Below are 26,613 nucleotides of genomic sequence, written 5' to 3'. Positions count from 1 at the left end.
CTGGCCTTGTGTTTATTGCTCAGGATTGCCTTGGCTATTTTAGGTCTTTTCTGGCTCCAAATAAAATTCAAGGATGATTTCTCTAGCTCTGTGAGGTATGTTGGTGGTAGTCTGATAGGGATTGTATTAAATCTGTACAGCAATTTTGGGAGTATGGGCATCTTCACAATGTTGGTTCTCTCTATCCAGGAGCAAAGAATAGCTTTCCTTTTTCTGACATCCTCTATGATCTTTTTTAAGAGTACTGTAATTTTCCTGAAAACATCTAGGACTTCTTTAATTAGATTAATTCCAAGGTATTTCATTTTCCTCAGTGCAATTGTAAAAGGTATTTTTTCTATAATTTCCCTCTCAGTGTGTTTGTTGTCTGTGTAGAGGAATGGTACTGACTTTTGGGTATTGACTTTATAACCTGCTGTGCTACTGAATTTCTGTATTAATTCTAGTAGCTTCTTGGTTGAGTTTTCTGGGTCTTCCAAGTAAAGTATGATGTCATCTGCAAATAATAATAGTTTAACTTCTTTACCTATTCTTATTCCTTTTATTTCTTTCTCTTGTCTAATGGCTCTATCTAATAATTCAAAGAGTACATTGAATAGGAGGGGTGATAGAGGGCATCCTTGTGTTGTACCAGTTTTGAGTAAAATATTTCTGTTTTTCCCATTTAAAATTATGTTAGCTTTTGTGTTTTCATAAATGGCTTTTACCAGATTGAAGTAGAGGTCATCGATTCCAATTTTCTGTAGGACTTTGAACATGAATGAGTGTTGGACTTTCTCTGAAGCCTTTTCTGCATCAATGGAGATGATCTTGTGGTTTTTAGTTTTCACTCTATTGATATCATGTATTACACTTATAGATTTTTGAATATTGAACCATACTTGCATCCCTGGGATGAATCCTACTTGGTCATGGTGTATGATCTTCTTGATGATTTTCTGTATTCTATTTGCTAGAATTTTGTTGAAGATTTTGGCATCTATGTTCATGAGGGAGAGTGGTCTGTAGTTCTCTTTCTTAGTTGTGCCTATCCCTGCTTATGGTATCAGTATAATACTTGCCTCCAGGAATGATTTTTGGAGGATTGCTTCCTTTTTCAATTTCTTGGAAGAGTTTGAGTAGTATAGGGACTACATCTTCTGTCAATTCCTTCTAGAATTCAGCTGTGAATCCATCTGCACCTGGATTTTTGTTTGTCAGTAGTTTTTTAATTACATCTTGTAATTTATGGGCTGTTATTGGGCTATTGAGAGTGGTTATATCTTGTTGATTCTCTTGTAGTAATTTGTTCCTTTCTAGGAATCTGTTTTCTTCTGTGTTTTCCATTCTGTCAGAGTAAAGATTCTCAAAGTAGCTATTGGTAATCTTCTGACCTATGTACCAGTATGTGGTCTACTTTAGAAAATGACCCATGTGCAGCTGATAAAAATGTGTATTCAGTGTATTTGGGTGGCACATTCTGTATATGTCCACCATGTCCATTTGTTTCAAGCTCTGATTCAGTTCTGTTATTTCTTTGCTAAGTTTTTATCTGGTTCACCTATCTTTTTGGGATAAGGGGGTGTTAAGGTCTCCTGTTAAGATTGTGGTATTGGATATTAGATTTTTCATGTCCATTAAGATTTGTTTTATATAGTTGGTTGCTCCCATGTTTGTTGCATACATATTTATGAGTGTTATCTCTTCCTCTTGGATTTTTCCGAAACAGTAAATAGTGGCCTTCTTTATTTCGCTTGATCATTGTTGGTTTGAATTTGAGACTGTCTGAGAATAAGATTGCTACGCGTTTTTTTTTCTGAGGTGTTAGGGCATGTAGTATTGTGTTCCATCCTTTGAGTTTCAACCTATGAATGTCTTTATGAGTTAAATGTGTTTCTTGTGTACAGCATATTGTTGGATTTTGTTTCCTAATCCATTGTGCCAGTCTGTTTCTCTTAATTGCTGAATCAAGTCCATTTACATTGATGATTATAATTGAAATGTATTGACTTACGGTTGACATGTTATTTATCTGTTGTCATGTACTTCTTTTTCTCCTGTGTTTAATTGCTTGCCCTATTTCATTTACTTCTGATCTCATTCATAGAGTTCTGATCATTTTGGTCCCTCTCTAGAATATTTTTCTGGATCCTGTGTAGGGTTGCCTTTGTCATTGTGAAATTCTTTAGTTGTTCTTTGTCATTTAAGTATTTCAATTCTCCATTAAACTTGAAAGAGAGTTTTGCAGCGTATAGTAGTCTGGACTGGAATTTGTTTTCATAGAGGACTTGAAGTACTGACCTCCATGCTCTTCTTGCCTTCATGGTTTATGAAGGGAAGTGGGCCATAATCCTGATGTGTTTTCCTTTGAATGTGATCTGCTTCTTTTCTTTAGCGGCTTTCAGTATATCATTCTTGTGCTGAATTTGTTAGTTCTTGACTGTTATATGTGTTGGTGTGTTTTTCATTGGGTTGAGGTTACTTGCCATTCTGTATGCTTCTGTTATCTGAATATCAGATTGTTTCTTTGTATTTGGATAGTTTTCTGCTATTACTTCTGCCCCTATTTTTAAAATGTGATTTGTCTTGACGCCTTCTTTCTCATTGATGCCTATTAGTCTCACATTGTTTATCTTTGCATCCTCTTGCAGGTGATGGATTATTTTTTCCTGTATCCTAGTTGTTTTTAAGTGATCCTTTCTTACCTTTTCACTAGCTGCACAAGCTTCTTCAAGATCTGAAACTCTGTCTTCAGTTTCACTTAAACAGTTTTGCAAGCTTTTGGTTGAGATTTTTAATTCCTCTAAATCTCTTTGACTCTGCTTCATGCGATTTATTTTTTCCTGTATTGCTCATTAATGAAATCCGTCATTTTTCTAATCTTCTCTATTTTTTATCAATGTCTTCTTTATTTTTTTATTTTTTAATGTCTTCTTTAAAAGCAGTTATTAACTCTTTTAGTGCAGTATTTTCTTCAGATTGTATTTCCTCACTTTGTTTCTGTAGTTGATTCTTTGCTTCAGATGCTATCAGTTGCGAGAATTCTTATTTCAGAAAATTCTGCTCTGAGTTCCTCCATAACTTTCTGCTATTGCTTACTTACTATCGACACTATTAATTTGTACATTTGAGCTGAGCTAGTAGAAAAGAATTCTGCTCTGAGTTCATGTATGACTTTCTGCTGTTTCTTCTTTACTATTGACTCTATTCATACATTTGAGCTGAGCTGGTGTCTTCTGCACTTGTTCTGGGTGTGCATTGGGTTTCCTCCATATGTTTCTGCATTTGATTCTTTAATGCAGATGTTATTAATTCAGTTATTTCTTTTTACTTTTCCAATCTGAGTTCCTCTACATCTTTCTGAAGCTGTTTCTTTATTTCAGAAGCCATTGATTCATTGATTTCAGCTGAATGATTTCTAATTTGTTCTGTGTTAGTGTCCTCTGCACTTGTTATGGGTGGGCTTGGGTTCTGAGATAGCATTTTTTCCTTCTCTTTGGCATTTTGTGTAGCACTGTCTTCTGACCTTTGTTGTAGAACTTTGTTGCTGTTATAACCTTAGAACCTACTAAAGTTCAGGTGCAGTTCTACGAAATTTGGATTTATCCACCTTTGCCTAGCTTCGGTCTGGCTGCTGTGCTCAGCTTCTTTCTGCTGCCACCGTTGGTAGTAGATCCTGTTGTGCTCCTCTGGCAAGATGTTCTGCTCCTGGACTAGCTGAGTGGTTCTTTCCTCTCTTCTCTCTGCAGGGATTGCAGCTGCAGGGTTTCACCTCTTGCCTTTATGCCATGCCTGAGCTTAATCTGGAGGGGATAAGTTGGAGTAGAGGGGAGAGGCAGCTCTCACACTCACTCACCAGGCCTAGACTAAGACTGGATCTGGAGGCCCCCAGAACGTGGCAGAAATTCTCACTGTGTGGGTAGGTGGGGGTGAAGTTGCTGCAGTGTGGTGGGGTGGTTTCAAGGTGGTTTAAGCGGGTCTCATGCACTTTGTGCCTTGGCTGTGACCAGCAAGTTCCCTGGTGCAGGGTAGTCGGAAACTCTCCCACACACTCTCCAGGCTTGGGCTAGGAATGGATCTGGGGTCCCTAGAACATGGCAGAATTCTAACACAGTGAGTGGGGTAGGGAGGTGCTGTGGAGTGCCGGGGGGCCCAAAGGTAGTGAAGAGGTTCTCACCCACCCTGTGCCTTGATTGTGACTGTTAGGTCCCACCAGCGCAGAGAATTTGGAAGCTCTCCCACACACTCACTGGGCCTGTGCTATGACTGGATCTTGAGACAATATTCTTAAGTGAGATAAATCAAACCTGTAGGTGCAAACATTGTATTGTCTCCTTAGTGCAAGAATCTAAAAGAGTAAATAAAATCTGAAGGATATAATAGATACAGTGAAAAGTGAATGAACCTGTTCAAAGGGAGGGAATTTCTGAGATTAGGAGAAGGACAGGAGAGGGACTGGGGGAAAGGGATTTATCTATGTATGTAAGCAGAATGGTTTGGATAATTCACTGGGAATTTGTGCTTGTGTATGGAGAGGAGATTTAATGCTTTTTTGTTGTTGTTTGTCTGTTTTCTTGTCTTCTTTCTTCAGTTTTCCCTATTTGTCCTTTCTTAATTTCTTATATCTTTTTTTATCCCAATTTGCACACGTATTTCTCATAATCTGAACAACTAATCTGAAGACAGCACTATGCATTACAACAAGCACTTTCCAATTCATTCTGTTTGTGACGTTCTGTGTAATTTCTAATTTTTATGTTACTATTCTGTATTCTCTTTAATTTTTTTTAAAAAACGAAGAGTTTTCTTATCACTAGAGAAGACAATGCTTAGTTCTTCAGTTGCTTCTAATATTTCTTCTTATCCAAGAAATAAAAATGCAATGTACAGTAGCATTTCAACTAACACAGCATGATAGGTAGAGATTGCAGACTACTTGAGCTGTGGTTGTTGCTTAAAAGTGGACATAGGGATTTCAGTGATTCTGCTTAGCTGTCCTGAACACACAATTTCTTCATTGTATTAATGGCATGTGTCATGATATTTCCGTTAAGTATTTGTTTGTATGTGTAAGCAATTGATTGCTTATAAGTAGCATACACATCTCAAACAGCTACATATGGTGTGACATCTTTGCTATTCTGATGGGTTAGGGTACACAAACTGTTTCATGTACAACTTTTATAAAATACTATAAAATTACGTTTAAGTTATATGTGTAGGTTACATATAAGAATTGATTTTGAGTTTAGGCTTAGTCTGTGGCTGCAACATATATCATTAAGCATATGCAAATATTCCAAAATCCAAAACAAAACATTTAAAATCTAAGACATTTCTCATCCCAAGAATTTTAGACAAGGGTCACTAAATGTGTAGCATAATTAGATACCACTTTTTATACACTAGGATATTTTTGGGGAAAAAAAGCTCAGAAATCATTGTTCTGTTAAGGATGTAGAGAAATAAATACCCTCATGCAACACTGGTGGACAATCATTTTAGAAAACAGTCTGGCTGTTCTTTACATATAATTAAACGGAATTATTACATCACCTAGCAGCTCCACTCCTAAATGTATACACAAGGTAAATACAAACTCATTTGTACAAAAATTCTAATAGGGGCAATCACCAGCAGACACAGATAGAATGAACTCAAGTGTTCATGTAATGAATGGAAAAATGTGTTGTGTCTGTGCAATAGGAAAACAGTCTATCTTTAAAAAAATGAAGTGTTTTAAAGAGAACTGATAAAAGTTTCAGTATAATCATCACAGCCATCCTGTATATATACTTGCATGATTTTTCCCTCTCTTTTCTGTTTTCTCTCATCTTCATTGTTTAATCCATAAATTCAGTTTCTTTCTATTTTACTATATCATTATACCCTGCAGATTTTATTTCTTCTTTTGGACTCTTACACTAGGGAGACAATATGATATTTACACATGGAGGTCTGATTTATTTCACTTATGAGTATAGCCTCTAGTTGCATCCATCTACCTATGAAGGCTTCCAGTTTGTGGTTAATGTGTAGAATTTTTACCTTGATTAAATCTATATGCTGATATCTGCAATCCAAGCAACTACATCGAGGACAACAATGTGTGATACAAAAACAATGATTGAATACCTGTGATCTTGATCATATAAATGCATACCATCTCTATCATATCAATTATTAATATATTCCCTTCAAATTTAAAAAAAGGTAAAAGAAAAAAAGCGAGTCTAGAAGAGAAATTTAAGGCTACTTCAAAGGAAACATTAATATGCAATCATATGTTCAGTCTTGCATAACTATGTCTGTTAATCTGAGCAACAGATTTAATGATAAAAACAGATAATATGTCAACAATTGTTAGTCAGCTCTTCTTGTTTTGAAAATCTGTAACATATGTATTGTTGTACGTTATCCTGTTTCTATCTTTCTTATATTTTGTTCTTGCTTTTGTTCTTACTTTTCAAAAGAAAATTTAATTGAAAAAAGAGAACAACCATTACACATTAAAAAAATGAAGTGCTGGTACATACTACAACATGGTTGAATATTGAAAATATGTGAAGTGAGAGAAGCCAGACACAGCAGGTAACATATGATTCCATTTATATATAATTTACTGAGCAAGCAAATCACTAAGGATGAAAAGCAGATGAGGGTCTGCTTAAACCTCAGTGTCATGGAGTTAAGGATTATATTTAGAGGGTACAAAGATTTTTGAGGTTATTAAACTGTTATGCAATTGACTATCTGAGGCTTATATATATATCTATAGATATACTAAAAATTGACTTATTCATGAATGAATTTTGTGGAATGAGAATTGTTTCTCAATAATGTTGTTTGTAGCTTGGATAATTGTACTGCTGATTTCTGCTGGTCTATTGAAAGGAGTAGTTAATGCTTAATTTTTTTTCTCTCTCCTTTTTGATTTTTCATAACTTTCTTTTGACCAATTTTACATGCTTATATTTGGTAATCTGGGCAACTAATTTGAATACAACAATACACAATGCAACAACCATTGTTGCATTCCTATTACTTTGTTTAGGGAAATTTTGTATCGTTGTTAATTTTTTTATTACCATTTTTATTCTTTTAAAACTACACTATTTAGAAAACCATGGCGAGTAAAATTTTAGATCTTTACATTTCTGAAATTACACTAGTCTATAAATCCTAGAGCATGCCTTTTCATTTCCAGTTCTACCTTGCATGCCTATTCTTGGGAAGCTGAAAAATAATGTGGGTCAATAGGAGGCCATCACAGGCACCAGCAGAATTCTTTAAAACTTCCTTCTATTTACAAGAATAAGATCTCAAATTCCTAAACACCAGCTCTCAATCCTACAAATTGATAAGAAATAGTTACTGTCACTTTCATGAGCAAATTTTGATTTTATGAAGAAAGTTTTGGCTTTGGTTGTTTTCTTGTTTCTTATTTTCAGAAAAGTTTCTTTTCCTTGAATTAATATTCATCTCTAATTTTCCTCTTAGCATGCATGACCAAAGGGGCCAGCTCAATAAAATTTTTTTATATAAATCTTAAAGCTGGTTTGAGCACTGTTTGCTTGCTTATTACATTAAAGAAACTATCTCATTGGAAGAAAAGAGATTCCCATTCAAGTAGCAATTACAGAGAATATACATTTTCTCACAGGGCCAGTGATAAATATGCAAAAGAGAAAATGTTTTAAGGCAGAAAACAGACATCTATTCTCTTTACTGGGATGTTTTATGGTAGAGTTACATTCAGGTAGGCATTTAAAGAGGAATTCAGTTGGAAAAGACTAATTCACAGAAAGCCTATCTTCTGTGTTCCTCTTAAGGGAAACTAAAGGCAGTGAATTTTAAAATAGGCTAAATAAGACTAGAAAATAATAATAATAAGAATCCAGATAAAGGAGAATTTAAGGCAGCCTCTACAAATTCCATGATGTTCAAAATCTTTACAAACCTCAGGTTACAACTTATGCCAGAATCTAGCTGAGATCTGAAGCTCTAGAATTATGGTTCTTGGATCTTATTCTTTTACTCTGGTATAAGGAATATACCAGCGTATATTTCTTTCCTCTCAGACTATACCTCACAGCAATCAAATGTTTGGTTCAAGATGTTTCTCTGTGTAGACATAGCTCAGCCAATGAATAGGGAATGATAAAATTAGAATATCATGGCTGTAGGCAGGGTTATCAAGGGAAGAGATTTAATATGGACACATAATTTATAGGATTATTTTATAATATTCACTTAAAAAGTCAAATGTAGATGAGTGCAAGAGATATGTTCATGTACTGCAGACCCAAAGAATCCAGCTGAGGGCCTGAATCCCACATCAATGTCCTGCACAAGTCTGGTTGAAATCCTAGAGCCTATGACAATGTTCTCAAGCCATCTGGAGGCCTTGAGTCCACAACAATGTCTCATGCAAGTCTATATCAAGGATCTGCACTGGGCAGGTCTAAAAGGCAGTGGTAAAAGCTAGAAAGTTACTGGAATAAAGGATCTATGCCAGCTGCCTGAGGGATCTGAATTGGAGCCAGACAGCAACCCTCAAGGTAAGGAACAGAGCCACCCTGAAGAGAACCATAGCCACCCTCAGTGACAGCAAGGATCTGAGCTCTTATGATGAGTACAGCTGAGTTCATATCAGAGAAACCAGCATGAGAGTCTTCTTCAGGAGAATCAGCACACAATCTTCCCCTCAGTTTTGTTTTGTTTTGCTGGCAATAATCCTCAAATGGGCCTTCCACACCCAGAATCATACTGATTCACTTCAGTTGGGTGCTACAGGTTGATTATTAGTTAATCCAACAGAGCCATCATTTTGCACTCATCAATAAATTAACAGATAGATGAAATTATCTTCAGTACAAGTGGCAACCATAAAGATAAATATTTAAATATTATGTGACTCCTGATGGAATAACTGCCATAATAAATAGTTTTGCTCCCCAAGTTGAATTTTAATCTGATTTTTCATTTATTTATATCAATTTATAGAAAGTTCAGGGGACAAAGAAACATGGTAAGTGGTATCATGAGAAGGTAATTAAAAATGCATATTATAGGAAGTTCTATGCTTGGTTGGAATGTTGATAGTATCCCTCACAGGTCCATCTGGTCTGCCTGGTGGTGACATTTAGAAGGTGGTACAACTGTTCTCTTACTTACTCTTCTCTCATTGCTGGGATAAATATGTGACACTCAAAATGAGGGAGGGAAAGGCTTATTTAGCTCACAGTTACTGGAGGTTTCAAGACACTGGAGGAGAGGTTAGGGCACAGCCATATCCAGGATGGCCTCTCTTCATCTCCAAGAGAAAGCACAGGCTAGCCAGTTTAATGGTTCATGCCTCTCTGGCTCCACTCCTTGGGCCCTTCCCTGGTCCTCTGGCTCCAGGGACTTGTTGCTCCTCCAGCCACATTTGCCCCATAACTTACACGAGGCTTTGGGGGGACAACTAGCCACAAACTATAACATTCCACCCCTGGACCCTCAAAATCTCATGCACACCTCTTTGTTCAAAAGGCATTTTAGTCCATCTCTAAGAGTTGCCAGAGTGCCAACAGTTTCAGCATGGCTGAAATATCTAACACCCAAGTTGCCTCTAAGATCCAAGGCAAACTCTCAACTGTGAGTCCCTGTACAAATGAAAAATCAAATATATCCAACATTCAAAGGCATAAGATAAACATTACCATCCCAAAAGGTATACATGGAAGCATACAAACTACTGGGGCCAAAACAAGTCCAAAGTCCATCAGGGTAAACATTAAGTCCTATAGCTCCATGTGGAACTTCTGAAGCAATCTGTGGCAAATTGTGAGCTCCATGTGGCTCCATACTTATGGCACTTCTAGTGGTTGTGGCTCCCACGGCCTCTCTCTTAGGCTGGCTTTGCTCCCTCTTTGCAGTTTCCCTTAGATATCCATGTTCCTATTTTTTCCAAATTTCTGGGGTTTCCACTGAATAGGCTTCTCACAGCTTCACACACTACCCTCTCAGGGGCACACTGCCTGGCCTCCCTGGCCTTCTTTTAAAGTCTGGGTGGTAGCCTTCTTAATCTCATAACTCTTGCATTCTACATGCACCTAAAATCAGTGCCTTGTGGATGATGCCAAGGACTGCTGCCAGCTGGAGTAGTAGCCAGGCTTTCCTCTATTGACTGTAGGGGTCAAGTGCCTAGATCACTGAGAACTTTGACCTCGATTCTGAGGAACAAATTCTCCATGCCATTGCCTTTCTAGAATCTGGTGTGGCTGCTGCCTCCATTCTGCAATCTGGTTTGGCTGCCACCTCCATTATGGAAGATAGAGCTCTCTGGATTTCTCCTCAAAGCAAATACCCTCACCCTTGAGATTCTAAGGCTGCAAAAGGTGAGAACCTTCCATCTCCTGTAATGCCCTCAGGACACCCTTTTTACTCTCCTGGTCCTCCTGGGCAGTGGAGATCTCAGCTCTCTCTTTACAGCCCAGAACCTTCTTGGTGCTTCCTTTCTGGCCAAACTCACAACATTTTAGATCATTCTTCTGGGCTCTTTGCTTTCTCTCTCTCTCTCTCTCTCTCTCTCTCTCTCTCTCTCTCCCCTCTGTCTCTCTGTCTCTCTGTCTCTCTCTCTGAAATTACTTTTATTGGAGGCAAGCACAGTGAGAGCTGTGGATCCATATGCTGAAAAGCCTTGAGTCAGAGCCCCTTATTTGGGCATAAGTGTTGCCTTCTGAAAAGGATTTATTTTAGGGCAAAGTCTAGGCAGTTGGGCATAGGCAGCGCTGCCTCAGGTCATGCTTTCTGTTTGGAGCAGAGAAACTTGGGCAGCTTTAGGTGTCCCAGGTTCTTTCTTGGCATCAGGCAGAGGCTCCAGCTGGGCTATGAACTGCCCTCCTTGGCTTCAGTCAGGCCTGAAGCGAGGGGCTTGATGAGCATGGGCAGGGGCACTGTGGGACCCTTTCAGCCTGAAAAGGAACTTTGCGGGTTGTTCACTTCCAAACCCGTGCGCTGCAGCCACCCGGATTGCACTCCATCAGCTCCTCATCTGAGCTCTCTCCGACTTCAGCCTCTGGCTGCTCTAGGCCCAGCTCAGACTGGTCCGCCAGGCCCAAGGATTCAGGCACCTTCTAGAATGCGCCAGCTGGAATCGCAGCCTCCTCCTTGAAGAGAAGTACTTGCAGCTTTCCGCGCACCAACAACAGCCAGTGGTTGTCCCTAAGCTGCTACCATGAGCAGCGTGCTCCTGGGTGGTGTGTGCATGCAAGCCCACATACTCTGCCTTGGCCAGCAGCTACTCCAGCCCATGGTTCGCAGAGTCATGGCTGTGGCTCAGCACACTCAGGCCACTCGATGCGGAGCATGGAACTGGCTAGGTCGCCTTGCCTCCAAGCCAGGCCTCCCTGCCGCTTAGGCAGAACCTACCACATGGTGGCCAGCTTCTCCAGCAGGTTGACCACTGTCATGGCATGCACTAGGCCTGGGCAGGGGAAGCTGTACAGGCTCCAGCTCTAGCGTGCCCTCCCCCATGGCTCAACAGCCCTGCCTGTGCTCCCTATAGCTGCTGGCTACTTTCTTTTCATTCTCAACATAAATCTCACTAAGCCCGCAAGAATAACCATGCCAGTGCCTCCAATATTTGACTACTTTGAGATTTCCTTTGAAAGATTATTCAGTCCTCCATGTTTAATCTCAGTCTCAGGCAAAGTGGTGGGACAAGGACAAAATTCAGAAAACTTTCTGCTAAGCCAAAACATAAATGATCTGGAGTCCAACAACTAATGCAGTCCTTCTTCCCAGCAGAAACCTTCCCAGCCTGATCTTTACAGGCAGCATTTCTATCAGTCTTCTAATCTGAGCTCTGACCAGAACCTTCCCTACAGAACAGCCAAAGCTGTTCTAGTGCTTCACTTGTAGGTGACACCTCCAAACCTTTCTTATCTCTTCCCATAAGCCATTCCCAAAAGCTTGTAATCCATGTCATCAGGTACAGGCATAACAACAACCCCACTTCTCTGGTACCAAATTCTGTCTTAGTTACTCTTCTCTTGTTGTTGGGACAAATACCTGACACTCAAAATAAGGGAAGTAAAGGTTTATTTAGCTCACAGTTATTGGAGGCTTCAAGACTCTGCCCCTACTCTACAGGGTCTGGAGGAGATGTTGTGGTGCTGCTGTGTCCAGCATGACCCTTTCCACATCTCTGAGTGAATCCACTGTCTTTCTTTGTGGTATAAAAATGATGGAATATCTTGCAATCACCAATGTCTTACACAGATAAGATAAAGTGTATGAAAGTACTAAGCAATAGTTTAATGATACACACTCCAAGTGGATTTGCTGTTTGTTTTAGTCAGGGTTTTACTAGGGGAACAGACATAATACAAGGAATAGGTATAACATAAAATGTGCCAGTCACAATGTCAGATGAGGAAGTGAGCCAAGAGTGTCCGCAAATCACTGACTGAAGTATTCATTCCCAAGGTTTTATATTCACTGCAGTGTTCAATCTCTAATAGTCTCTAATAGATGCTAATGGTCTTTAATTTGGTCATTAGAGACCAATTAAAAACTATTAGAATAGTTGGCCATTGGATCTGTATTTTAGGGCAGGGTCTACAGGGTGTTCAGTATCTCACTACTAGATCAGATTCATAGTGATCTACCTGTTTACAGCTTCCCAAGAGAGCTGGGATTACAGGCACATGCCACTATGCCCTATCTCAGTTGTAGTCTCAGGGTGCCTCGGGGGCAGGGCTGGCACCAAGGTCTGGGGACCAAGCCCCTAGCCCCTGAGCCTGCTTGCAGGTGCTTTAATCAGCTGAGCTATTTGGCTGGCCCCAATATAACTTACTTACAATAGATTTATACTACTGTACTTACTTCAGCAACACATACAGTAAAATTGGAACAATGCAGAAAAGATTAGCATGGCCTCATGCAGCATTCCATATTTTTAAAAAAGTTTAGCATATCAATACTTGATGGAAAATACCTGTTTCATGTTATGCCTAAAATGTTTGATTTTCAGACAGATAGTGAGGTTAAGCTCAATTGCCTATGTTTTAGAGTAATAATATCATTAAGCTTCTCTTCTGGAGGGTTGACAACTTAAGTTTTCAGACCAAAAGTTAGAGAAAAAGAAGGGCTGCAAGGACAGCCAACATTTTGGCCCTAGCTTTTCAAGGTCAGTGAGGACTCAGAACATACATAGAACCTGTACTGCATCATCCTGTAACTCAGTTGTGTCCCAAACTTACTGCTCAAGGAGATTCTGAAGTCACAGAGGAAAGTGATTGATGATGTAGAGTGTGTCTAAGGAGAGTCACATGGAAAGAAAACATTCTCTCAGGCTTTCACAGAGAGCAAATTGGTCAAGAAATGGCCGTGACTCATCCACATGGCTAACACTGACAAAGGATCTACAAGCTGCGGTACTGGGTTTCAGTGTAAATCCTGAAGGGATTTGACTGACCTTGTCAGATACAAAAGTTACATTTCTTGTTATATAATTCTTACTTTATTTTGGTCTTAACAATCCTGCCAAAAAGTATAAAAATGAGGTATAAAAAGTAAAGCCATATTAATATGCTGAGTTTTAAAGGACTCAAGTCAACAACTTCTGACATTATCAGTCATTGGGGTAACCCACTACTATTATGGACTACTGGATTATATTGGATTATTTTGCTGAATTCACACACCTACAATATTTAAATGGCAATGGAATACCCATCTTTGACAAAACTAAACAAAGAGGGGATACAAATGAAGGACCATTTTGTATCTATATGTACAAAATAAGATAGATATATAGCTACTTTCTCTTAATTCAGTGAAAGGAAAGATTTGTACTAATAGTGTTTGGACAGGATATCATGTCTACATCTTATACTATGAATAACCACTATGAAGATAACAATATGCAATGTATTAATTATTGAAACTATTTGGTTTGGTTTACTAGAAACTAATTTGGTTTTACTATTGTTTTTGAAACTCTCATAGCTATTTCTTAATAAAATTAATAAAAATAGTTTTACACTACTAATTAATACAGGTTATTGGAAATGTTACCATATTCTCACTTGCTCTCATTTAATAAAAAAAATAAAGATACACATATAAGTCAGTTAAACAACAGGGTCAGCATATAGTATTTCATCAAAACAATATATCTTTATGAAAACCATGTAATTTTCTCCTGCTAATCATAGTTGAAATTCTACAATTACAGGTATCATAGAAATTATAAAAGAATAGGATATTTATTTAGGGATAGTATTCTGAAATTTCAAATGATAGGAAACATGCCAACCTCCAGTATGAATAAACTTTTATGAGCACATTGAATATTTTAGCACTCTAACTACAGAATTAGTTTTTCAATAACCTAAAAAAAATCCGAGCGACAATTTTCTTCAAATGTTGAATAGCACCATATTTTTAAGAAGACAGTTAATTTAAAACATTAGGGGAAAATTGCTAGAGACATTAATAGAAAAATAGAAGATTACAGCTTTTAGTGACATGTTAGACAAGCACACTTAAACAATTTAAAATTATTTTTCTCTCACAGGATCACATTTATTGTATTTTTGAGTCATTAATGTCTTTAATTTACTCCATCTGTTTCTGATTAGTTCATGTTTTTTTGCAGTAATGCAGTTTCATTGGGAAGAGACAAACATATCTTTCCTAAGACATAAAGAAGGCAATCTCAACAGCAACATAAAGGAACTTAATTATAAGGACACCATTACAATTTAGATTTGAAGATTTCTCTGAAAACAAAAGTACTAAAGTTCTCGTTTCAGCTTTTGGGAAAAGCTATCAGATTATGTATGCTCCACATTTGTCACCTGGACTAATCCATTGGTGAGAAAATACTTTAATGGTATTATTGAAAGTTGATAGAAACAGTATGCAGAGCCTAGCTGAAGAGAATGGATCAGTGGGGTGATACCTTTGAGGCTATATCAAGTTCCAAGCCCCTTTTCTCTGACTTTTCTTTCCTCTCAATGCATCCCAGCTACAAAAAGTTGAGCACCTTTTTGCTCACCAAAAACTCTGAGCACCAGAGTGGCATGACACTCTGTCTTACTTCTGGATCATAGCAATGGTTCAGCCAGCAATGAACTAAAACCATGAACCAAAATAAGCCTGTCCTCCATTAAATTGTTTATGTCAGATATTTGTTACAGCGATACAAAAACTAAAACAAATGTATATTATGTTTAATACTAAAGGTAATATATCATCCCAAAAGAAAACATAATGACTCTAATCTGTAGTTATAAACTAAACAGGAGTGCTGGTGGCAGAAATGGATTTCAGTTGGAAAAAGCAAGCATAAGCCTGAAAATTTGAACATATGGCACCTGTGTCATACGTAAGAACAAACCTCTCATATGAGAGCTCCAGGATTGCTGTTGTTTGTGTGTAGTTTTTCCTCTAAGGATTTGTGTTGGAAATGTCTCCTTAGCAGGATAATAGTAAGGGGTGGCAGGATTTTTTGACAGATGGAGCCTAGCTTAAAGGAGGAAAGGTTTGTTTAGCTCAGTTTGTGGAGGCTTCAGTCAGTAATTGGCTGGCTTCAAGGCAGGGTGGCACATGGCAAAGGGGCATCCATTCATGGCAACAGAAGACAGCAAAAGCAACAAGAAGTGAGAGAGACAAGCATCTTTCTGTCTTTATATTTTATATGGTATATGGAGACTATGGTCGTGCCAATCCAAGTGGTGGACTGATACAGCAATCACCCACTCTTAATTCCAGCACCCTTAGTCCTAGCATTGCCCTATGAATGAATCACATCATCTAGAATCATCCACCTTCAAGAACATGAATTGTTTGAGGGGATATCTAGACACAAATCATCACAAAGTGTAAGGTATTTCTTTTTATTATTTATGTCATAACTGCTCTTGATAAGATTTCCCCCTGGGAATCAATACTTTAGATTATTTGATAATGTTTTTGCTATGACAACTTATAAAATGAGAAATCTGTGTAGTTGTTTATCTATATAGACAAAGAAGCCTATGTTTTGTATCTTTCTGCTCCAGGTATGAACCCTCACTTTATTTTATTTTTAAATTCATTTTAATGAGAAAATAGCAATGAAACAGTTTCAGAACAGGCCATTAGGACAGTTACAGTATAATACATTGCATATTTCTGTCTTTGTAGTAGTTATTCAGAAGACAAGATGCAGACATGATACTTTGTCTAAAGAATATTAGTACAATCCTTTCTTCTCACTGAACTAATAGAAGGTAGCTGTATATCTATCTTATTTTTGTTTACATATATATTCTTTTGACTACAAAATGATAATTTATTTACATCCCCATTTTTTGTTTTGTTTTGTCAGAGATAGGTGTTCCATTGTTGTCAGAGAAGCTGTATTTGGAGGTCTTTAAAGGACATTTTCATACTTGATGCCAGTTCAAATATTTTCAGATACAAAAGTTACATTTTTACTTATATATGTCTTGCTTTCAATTGGTCTTAACCATCCAGTAGAAAAGTATAAACACAAGGTATTAAAAAGTAATGCCATATTAATATGTTGAGCTGTAAAAGGCTCACATCAATAACTTCAGACAACTGTCATTTCTGCTGACAACCCACTACTATTGTGGAATATAGGACTATATTGGATTATTTTGCTGAATTCAACTACCTAAAATATTTTAATTATCATTTTAGCATGCAGTTTTCCTACTTCTAGTTGTTTTGTTTTGTTTTGTTTATTTCAGAAATCAACCCAAGGATCTTCCAGTTGCCAGGCAGGCTCTACACCACTGAGCTATATCCCTGGCTCCCTCTAATTTTACATTAATATAATTCACAGTGGATATCATATTTAGCTTGTTAAAATAATTAAAACATGTATTTCAAATTGATAGTGAATTTTTCCCCAAAGCTATTGATCATGGTAATTTCTCCACATAAAAATTTAAAAAAATGTATTTAGTACAGGGTCTACAGAGTCTCACTGCATAGATTGGACTCATAATGATACTCATGTTTACAGCCTCATAACTGCTGGGATTATAGGCATGTGCCACTGTGCCAAGTTTCAATCACTTTCTCAGTGCACCCCAGTGGCAGGGCTGGCACCCCCAGGACCTGCATCTGCCTAAGCAAGACTTTAATCCTCTGAGCTCTTTGGCTGGCCCCCTCCACATAAAGATTTAACTTCTGATTATTATTATATTCAAAAATGAAAGAAAATATTATTTAAGCATCAAGACTAACTTGAAGGTTGACAATGAAGACAAAAGAGTGTTATTTAGGCATTGTGGCTGATATTTAATCTGTCTTTCTGGAAAAGATAATGACAGAATTTTGTCAGCATGTTCCAAACATGTGACAAAGTATTGTCTTCTTAGATATGCATAACATTCCTTAGCTGGTTTCAGTTTTATGATTCAGTAGTATTAAATTTTCTTTATAGAAGGTTCTTTGCCAGGTAGCAAACATAAAGATCTTGGGACTTTTGGAACTACAAGGCGATGAGTTCCCAGCCTGACTCCCACCTTCTATCAGAGGAAGTAGATGGAAAAGATACAATTCCTTCATTGGATTTTTTCAGCATGACCAAACAAGGAGTCAATCTTCTCTACCAAACTGCCTAGTCAGGTGATGTTTTGATTCTTCTACTATGTCAGCATCACTGGGCTGAGCAGAGGGAGCTTACTTTTTGTTTAAACCCTTAGTCTGACTTCCCTTACAGAACAGATGCAAAGGAGTTCAGCAACAATCTAAGTTTCCCTCTCATTTTGGTGGCACAACCTGAATGAATGTTTGGGATTTAACACTACAGGAAAAAGCCAATACCTAAAGGTACAGGGCTTGTCTACCCTGTGTGAGGTCCTGAGTTTGGCCTACAGTTTGTGCACTCACAGACACATGTAGGCAGAATGAAATATTTAATAAAAAGACTTTCAGACTGTAGATTTGAAATCATCTCTTTTGAGAGGTTTGCCCTATAGTTGACAAATATAAATTTTTTGAGTTTCAATAAGAAATATTTTTTTCCTCCTGACTTCTAAGTGAAACATTTGTCACAGTAAACAAATTATGTGGTAGATTGACAATTTGTGGTCAGTTTCAAACACCCAGATGACTTGAATCAGCATGGTGCTTGACATGGAAATCCCACCTGTGGATTATAGCCAACAACATGGAAAGGAGAACTAGAGAGGTAGTTGTGCTGTTGATTCTTCTGGAGAATTTTGCCATACTAATTTTCTTGATATGAACTTGGCTGTTCCATCATTAGAGGAGTTCAAGACCTTATTGTCACTGAGGATGGTTGTAGTTCATTTTGGGGGAGATCTGGTCATATGGGCATCTTTTCTTGGCTCCAAGGAAGATTTCTCAGCCTGTTGGCCCAGATTCTACATCCCACTGATACAGACTTCCTAGCTTCCACCATTTCCTTGTGTACCTTCCCAGTGGAGACCCCCGGTACAGACTTCATGAAACAATTTTGTGGGCTCTAAACCTTCAGCTGGACACATGGAGGACACTGATGTGGGATCTAGTCCTTCATCTGGATTCTTTGGGTCCCAAGTATGTGGACAGATCTCCCAAACTTTTTTTGAATTTGACTGTTTTGGTGTTTCTATGAATTATGTATCCTGTATTGAGTTGCTTCCTTTGCAAACCCTGATGATGAGAACAAATTGTTAATGCAAAGTTCACACACCAACATGCCCCATGACTACATAGAAACTGCAAATCAGCATGTACACTTGTATCAGGGCTTTTTGACTCCACCGTCTGAAATTTTTACCTTAAGATAAGCAACTATCCTGAGGATAAATCCAAAAACCTTCCTGGAATTTGCTTACCATGACTGAAGGAATAAATGAACGCCATAAAGGGCGAAGAGGCAACAACTTAAAGGAATTGGTTGGTCACTACAATTGTACAAAGTACTTTGTAGTTTGTCCTGGTTTCTGTTCAGCACTCATATTCCTGAGATTAACTGGAAGTTTCTGGTCCAAAATACAACCTTTAGCATGAGCTATGGCTTACTGTTTGAGGAATAGTATCATATTAGAAGGTTTCTTCACTCTTTGTTGTTGGCAAGTTAGACACTCAGCAGTAAGAGTAGATAGATAAGCCTTGAAGAAACGGAACCCAGACTTCTGGGCCTATGCATAGTTGCCATTCTCAATTGCTATGCTGTGAAGTAGACCAAACAATCTTGTGTGGATAGAAGACTGTAAAAACATGAAGGGAGAGATGTCCTTTCATCCCCTAGGTACTATACCTTTCTGGCTTTTTCTTGAGATTCTCATGACTGACCATAAGTTAAAAGCTGCTCAGATAAATCTTTTACAAACTCATAATCTGAAGAAATCATGAAGCATTATAAAACTGATTTTGTTCTTTTAAGATGCAAGGTGTTGGAGTGATTTGATATACTTCTGTGGGGACTAGAACAGGCTGACATAGAGCCAGAGCCCTTTGCTTTCTAGCATCAATGAATCATATCACACCAGTAATAGACACCCATTATTCCTCATTTGTCAACTAGCTGTAGGGAATATGGGGCTCTGGGTATCAGCTGAGCAGAAAACATCAGCTAAATAGCAGTAGTTGGCATAGGAGTTTGGTCCAGTTGCTAGTGCTAGTTAGTTGTTCTTTCTGGGGTTATTGATACTGAATCCCAATATAACATTTCCTTAGATAAACTAGTTCATTATGATACCTAGTTTATAATGGACAGGGGAGGTCATATGGTCCTCCGTCTAGTTGTTCAGGCTCCTTTAGGACCCAGTAACAATTTGAAACTAGTTTCATGTGAACAGTTCTTTTCCATAGAGGACTTGACCCTGTCACAGAATTCTAGAAGTCTATTCTGCAATTATTTGGCCAGAATTTGAAATAGACTCTACAGAGCAGCATTTTATCCATTGTGAAGGCCTCTGGTAATCTGGAATCTGCAGGATCATGAAGGAGAAGCTTAGACCTGTGGTATAACATTCTTCTGCTTTGGGTGCTACCTGAAACTGGAAGCTTTCCAAGTTATGTGACAAGTGAATTAGAGAAGTACCCTTAAGTAGAGTTATATTATCTCTGAAATTCAAAGGTGCCTACCAAATTTTATGCTACAAAATTAGTAGGATAAGATGTGAGGTACAACAGCTTATTCTTTTGTCTTTGAGATTTCCCTGGAATTTCCTAAAACAATGAAACTCAAAACTTAATCATTGTGCCAGGCCTTAGAAAGCATTTGGATTTTTCTCCTGTACTCTGAATATACTTTCCTATACTTCCCCTGGGTGTTCAGAGCACTCAACAGTCCCTGCTCCCTAGATCCAACTGGCATCATAGTCTCAACATATGGTTGACCTGGGGGATCTAGCAGTACCCCTGGTTAGCCAAAGATCTGTAGACTATCAAAATCTGAGAGCAGATGAGGTTATATAGATTTTGACAAGATAGTGAGTATGTTCCAAGTCCTGACTTAAATCAACAGGGTGGCCTAAGGGTTTAAAAGAAACTTTCTCTTCGGTTTAGCCAAAATTCTAGTGATTAGTACTTATGCTTCAATTTTGAGGGAAATTCACCTATCATTTTTTGATAAAATCAGATAAATAAAATATTTTGATTGTATTTACGTATGGATTTTCACTTTTTGTAGAGAAATTATACCTCACAAAAGATAAGCATGAAATGATTCACAATGCATTTCCAGATATAAATGTTAGACATAAATTTTTTCTTTATCTATTTTTAATTTTTAAGGAGAACAAAATGTAGTAAAAAAAAGCCATTAGAAATGATACAGAGGGGTCAGGGAGATGGCTCAGTGGAATAAGCGCTTCCCTGGCAATCGCAAGGGCCTGAGTTCAATCCCCTGTTCCACAAAAAAAAAAAAAAAAAAAAAAAAGAAAAGAAAAAAGAAAAAAAAAAAAGAAAAGAAATGATACAGAATTTCACTAAGGAACACAATAGGAATCCAACCATGTTTGTTATATTAATAATGTTGTCTTCAAATTAGTTGTTTAGATACAAGGATGCAGAATTGGTTAAATGAAAAGAAAAATTTGAGCATTAACTAGTCTTATCAATAGATCAGCAGAATCAGCAGTATAATTATCCAAGCTATTCTGTATAGATACATAAATAAATCATTTTCTCTGCTTGCTTGCTTCTTTCTTTCTTTCTTTCTTTCTTTCTTTCTTTCTTTCTTTCTTCCTTCCTTCCTTCCTTCCACCCTTTTCCTCATCCAGGTTGTTTCTTTCCTTTGAATAGACACTTTCCTTTTCACAGTACCTATTGTACTTTTCAGATTATATTTATTCTTGCAGGTCTTTAGATTAAAGAGACAACATAATATTTGCACATGCAGATCTGACTTATTGCACATATTTTTATGGTCCCTAGTTGCATCCATTTTCCTTTAAAAGCCTTGAATTTATCTTTTTTATATCTGAGCAATACTCTATTGTGTGAAAATATTGTGTAAAAAAATCTTTCTATCTATTCCTAAATTGATGGGGATTTTGGTTGTTTCCAAGATTTAGCTATGACAAACTGTGGTGCTTTAAACATACTTGCACATGTATTGCTGTGGTATATTTTCGTTCTTTTGGAAAAATGCCTAGGATGAGAAGAGGTGGGTTGAAGGGACCTCTAATCCTACTTTTTTGAGGAATCTCCATGCTGATTTCCATTGTGATCGTATCAGTCTACACTCAATTTTAAAACTAAATATGTATTTTTAAAGATAAACAATTTACACATAAATATATTTTTTGTGTAGAGGGAAAAACTTAAGAATGACTTGGACATACATATAAAATAAGTTGGAATTTACAAATTTTCAGCTAAAAATTATCTTTTTGCCACAGTTTTGGAACAACTGAGAGAAAGGAGGGTAAGCTATTATTTCCACTTTGCACAAGATGAAACCCAGCTCTTACTAGGCCAGCAAGCTCAATGAGCAAGTCACCCACAGAACTGACATCAGAAACAGAGTCCTTACTTGACATGCTTTAAAAATACTAGCAAAAAATATAGCCCAAATCTGTCACAAGCAAAATATAAATCAGTCTTTGTTGAGTCTGTGTGGACTTTTGATGCCAAGTTGCCAGTTAGTCAGCACTTATGTTGTGGCAGGTAGGACAACATGATAGTTCTTTTTTTAATTTCATCTCTGACTTGAAGTTTCTCCTTTCGAAGTGGCATGATTGGTTAGTGACATGAGAATGAATATCATTGCAAAGTAGGCAATACAAACTCTGAATCAAAAACTCCTGCCTTAAAGCATTCTGGGCTAAAGATTTTTGTTATCCTGAAGCTGCCTTCCTGATGCAGTAGTAAAAAATTCAGTCCTGGATAAAGCCCTACCATATGCACTTCACACTCTGGAAACAAGTTTGACCTTCTTGTGAGGAAGGGCTTCCTCACTAATCATGGAAATCCCCTGTTCCTTACTAGCAACTTGCACCAGTCACACTATCAGACAACACGAACCCTTGTGGTCATGTCTAAGAAGATTATAGTGTGAAGTTATTGTTCTTTTTATTTTAAGGGAAATCCAGATAAAAATTGCATTGTATTCCTATGCATCATCCAGTCTAGAGGAGATGAGAGAAAGAAGAAATACCAGTGATTAAGCAACTAGATTCTGTAATCTAGACCTGGGTTTATACTCAGGCTCTGCCAACTCTGGGCTGAATGACTTAGGCTGGTAATTGGAGTTCTCAAGTTCTCCATACTTCAATTTTCTTGTCAGGGTTAATAATAACATGCATTTTGCAGTGTTGCTGTGAGGGTTGGGCAAGACCATCCGTTTATGAGATTGGCTTAGTACAAACAGTTATTAGGCATCCATTACATTCCATGCACTGGGTACAATCACTGACAGACGATTATTGCCTTCAAGGAATTCACAGTCAAGAGGTAGAGAGAGAGACAGATGTATCATAAGAGTCAGAGTATTTCAGATGGGCAGCTCCTTGAGTTTGTGAAGTTTTCACCACTTCCAGAAGGACAAATAGTTTACTGGATAAAGGAGGAGGAGGACATGGACTTATTTAGTCAGAGGAATCATTAGGTGACTCATTTCATTCCTGCTTGGAACGTGTTACCTTAAGCATGGGTCTCTCACCTTGAAAACATTCAGTTTATTAAAATCAGTTAGTAACCATGTAGCTATGCTGTGTCTTGAGCATGAGAGGGTGTGGAGAGAATGGCTTTAAGGAGACCTAAGCCTACCAGATCAGTTTCTGTCTTCATTCAGCAACCTTCCTTATTTGGAGGTCAGCATGCTCTTTCTAGCATCCTTTCCTCTTTCTTGTTCAAATCCTTTGTACACCCCCGATGTTCTATCTCTGCTTTCTGTGCCACCAAATTTCAATTCGGCCTATGTAATCTAACACTTGCTTTATTTCCTTGGCATGATCCCAAGTCCTTAAGCATGAATACTGGCTGATCTCCAATGACTTTATTCATTTTCTATTTAAATTTTTCTTTCACCATTTGCCAACATTTCCTTTATTACTTGAAATGATTTTCTATCCAACAGTTTACTTTCTCCAGGGACAGACTGTAGGATAAAGCCAACAATTGAAGAAGTTTATTTTGGAGCTTGCCCTCAGGAAACACTGAATGGAGAGAGCTAGGTACACTGGAAAGAAAAGGAAGCCAATAAGGATACAAGAAGAAAGTAATATGAAGAAATAATTGCAAGAAGAAGCCACACTTTCTTGATTCATTTACTTTGAGAAATTTATAAGTAAATGGATGCATCTTGAAACTATATTATTAAATGAAATAAATTGGATGCACAGGTATATAGTGATTGTTTCTCTGGTGTGAGAAACTGAAAATGTAAATAAGGATCAAAGGTAGAATATCTATTGTGAAATAGGAAGAAAATATCCAAGTGGAAAATGGAACTATGGAGTGGGTATGGGCAAAGGAAAAAGGTAAAAAAACCGAGAAAAGTAAAATTGGAAATAAAGCTTTTGTAAATAAGGAGAGGAAGAGGGGTTGAAAGGGGATAGGGTAATGGGAGAAAAAATAGAAGAATCAAGATATATCATGTACAGTTACAAATTCCGTATGATGAATGTGGTCATTATGTATATCTAAAATGTACAAACAAACTTAACACTAAAACAAACAATCAAATAATAGTTGAACAGATTTTTGCTCAGGGCTAGTAAATCTCCAGGACAACTGTTAAGTTGGTGACTGTCTCCCCAAGATCATAGTTTGTATTTAGGGTCAATGAGCCCATTTTTTGATTTTCACTGAATATATATATATATATATATATATATATATATATATATATAATCTCGATATATGTATATATACATATGATGACATGTATTCCACTTAAATTTTATAGTAATTTAATTAACAGGGCCTTTTTTTTTTTTAGCTAGTCCTCTCTTACTTCTCTATATAATGCATAGAATCTGCTCTCAGCATCCTTATTTTTCCTCAGATCAATTTTTAGATTTTTGCTTCAGAATTCTTTCACTCACTGAAAACCCATGTAGTGGCCACCAGCTCCTCCATCAAGGTAGTGTGCTATACAGACCTTTTTTCTGGATGCTTTCATGTAAACCCTCAAACCTGTCATTCTAATATGAACTTACATTTCTTTCTTTTTAAGTTAAAATGTAACAAATTTATAACATAAGAACCTCTCTATTTCTTATTACCATTCAGTCATTATAACCAGAAATCTGGGAATCATTCTAGATGATTGCTGGAATCTCAACTCCCATATGTAGGGAGTGGCCACATCTTGTAGGTCCTACCTCTTAAATATCTTTCCCTTATCTCTTTATCCCCACAGTTCCTGCCTTGCTGTAAACTCTTGTCATCATTAGGATAATTGTAAGTGCATTCCATGGTTACTTTCTCTATCACCAATCAAGCCTTATCTGATTATAATTTTATGGGTTTGCAGTAATCTTTACAGAGCCCAAAAATTCTTGTGTTATAGCTCTTGCCAAAATTCATTCAGAGCCTCTTCATTATTTCCCTAAAGATAAGGATCCTCTTGGGAGCCTGTCTTGACAGCCTTCCTTGCCATCCTATATACTCTGATATCACTTCAGAGAATGGTTTTATGTGAATATTGGATGAGTAAGAAAATGATGCACAAAACATGAAATTATGATGCAACCTTATAGGATGGAACTCTATGTCAGACACTCCATCTCCATGTTCTGGCAACTAGATATGCTGGACCTGATTGGTAAATGTTGTTTGAGTGAATAAACAAAAATAGTTAGAAGGGGCTTCTGATCATACTAGGTAAGGTGGATTTTGGCCAAGAAGTTCTGATTGAGAGGGAGGAGAGCCCACATTCCAATGGCTTGACGTGGGACTTAGTACTGATATTGTTCTTTTGTCTTACCTTAAAAACATGGTACTGCCAGCAGCAAACCTGATTCAGGTAAAGGAAGAATAACATAATTACTTAGCCTAGGTAGGAAGCTGAGTTAATTTTAGAAATGAATTTATTGATGAAAACAAGGATGATTTTCTGATAAATCTGTGGTAGAATAAGGGCAAGACTTTTGAGCAACATAGTAGTACTTGTAAAGAATGTCCTCAATCATGAAGAAGTGTTACCAAATAGAGTATGTGCCTCTAGTGACTAGGCACTGTGTTGAGGCTATTTCATCTTATTTCATTTTTACAGAGGTCCTGGGAGAAAGATAAAATTTCCATTTTATAAGTGAGTTGTTTTCTCTGCTTTTAGTAACTAGCTAGGCTGGAATTTGCCTCAACTTTCCTAATTTATATCCAAAGACTTTGTTACCAGATTAAAGTAGGAAACCTGAATGGTATTTATGGAATTTATTAATTGATTGTCTGAACTTCCTCAATTTCTTTTCATTTGTAAAATTCTTTTATTTAATTGTGAAGTGTGCAGTTTTTCCAGTATTTCATTGTACAAAAATAGTTTTTCATCTGCTGCTTGGTCCATTAGCATCTGGTGGGTGCCTAAATGTTTGTCAAGAGATAAATGGATGTATGTGTATGGAATGTGCTGTTATCAGGTGTGCAGACTGTTGTACATGTGCCAATTATTTGTGATGTGCTATTGCCATTTTCATTGTAGTTCATGTGGAAATTTATTTCTGATGTTCTTTTTTTAGACTTTACACCAAGAACCAGTCAATGCTGAACATTTTCATGCTTTTTTGGTAAACAATAAACATTAAAAAATGCAAAAATGATGCATGGTAGAATGGATGCTTCTACTGATACATAAGACATTCTTCTTTTGAGGATGTGATTAGAGATAGATAGAATTAGGGCTAAGTGTAGTCATTAAATGATTTTAGCGATCTTCTCTTAAACCTATAACAGTCATCATGGACTTCTCACTAGAAAGGAGGGAAGCTGTGTCAGAGAACATGATTTTTAAAGGATTTCAGGGATATGGGCATTTTCAATCCTCACAAGCACCTCTGAGTCCAACTAGCACCTGAAGCAATTGAGACATAGGAAGGATTACTTATGCAAAACTATTCAGCTAGTCAGTGTGGTGTCTCACCAACTTTGTTATAAGGAAGGTCAATAATGATCAGGGAATCACACATGTGTAATTCATCACTGTCCATTGTGTTCCCCAAA

General features: G+C 37.4%; 1 pseudogene; it reads right to left on the bottom strand.

Annotated features, from left to right (window-relative positions):
- Positions 1–10,932: 10,932 nt before the first annotated feature.
- LOC101567037 lies at positions 10,933–26,600 on the bottom strand (annotated as a pseudogene).
- Positions 26,601–26,613: the final 13 nt, after the last annotated feature.

The sequence above is a fragment of the Octodon degus genome, unplaced genomic scaffold, assembly GCF_000260255.1.
Source record: "Octodon degus isolate 3935 unplaced genomic scaffold, OctDeg1.0 scaffold00022, whole genome shotgun sequence".
NCBI lineage: Eukaryota > Metazoa > Chordata > Mammalia > Rodentia > Octodontidae > Octodon > Octodon degus.
The sequence above is the reverse complement of the archived record's forward strand: the minus strand, read 5'-3'. Positions and strand labels throughout refer to the sequence as shown.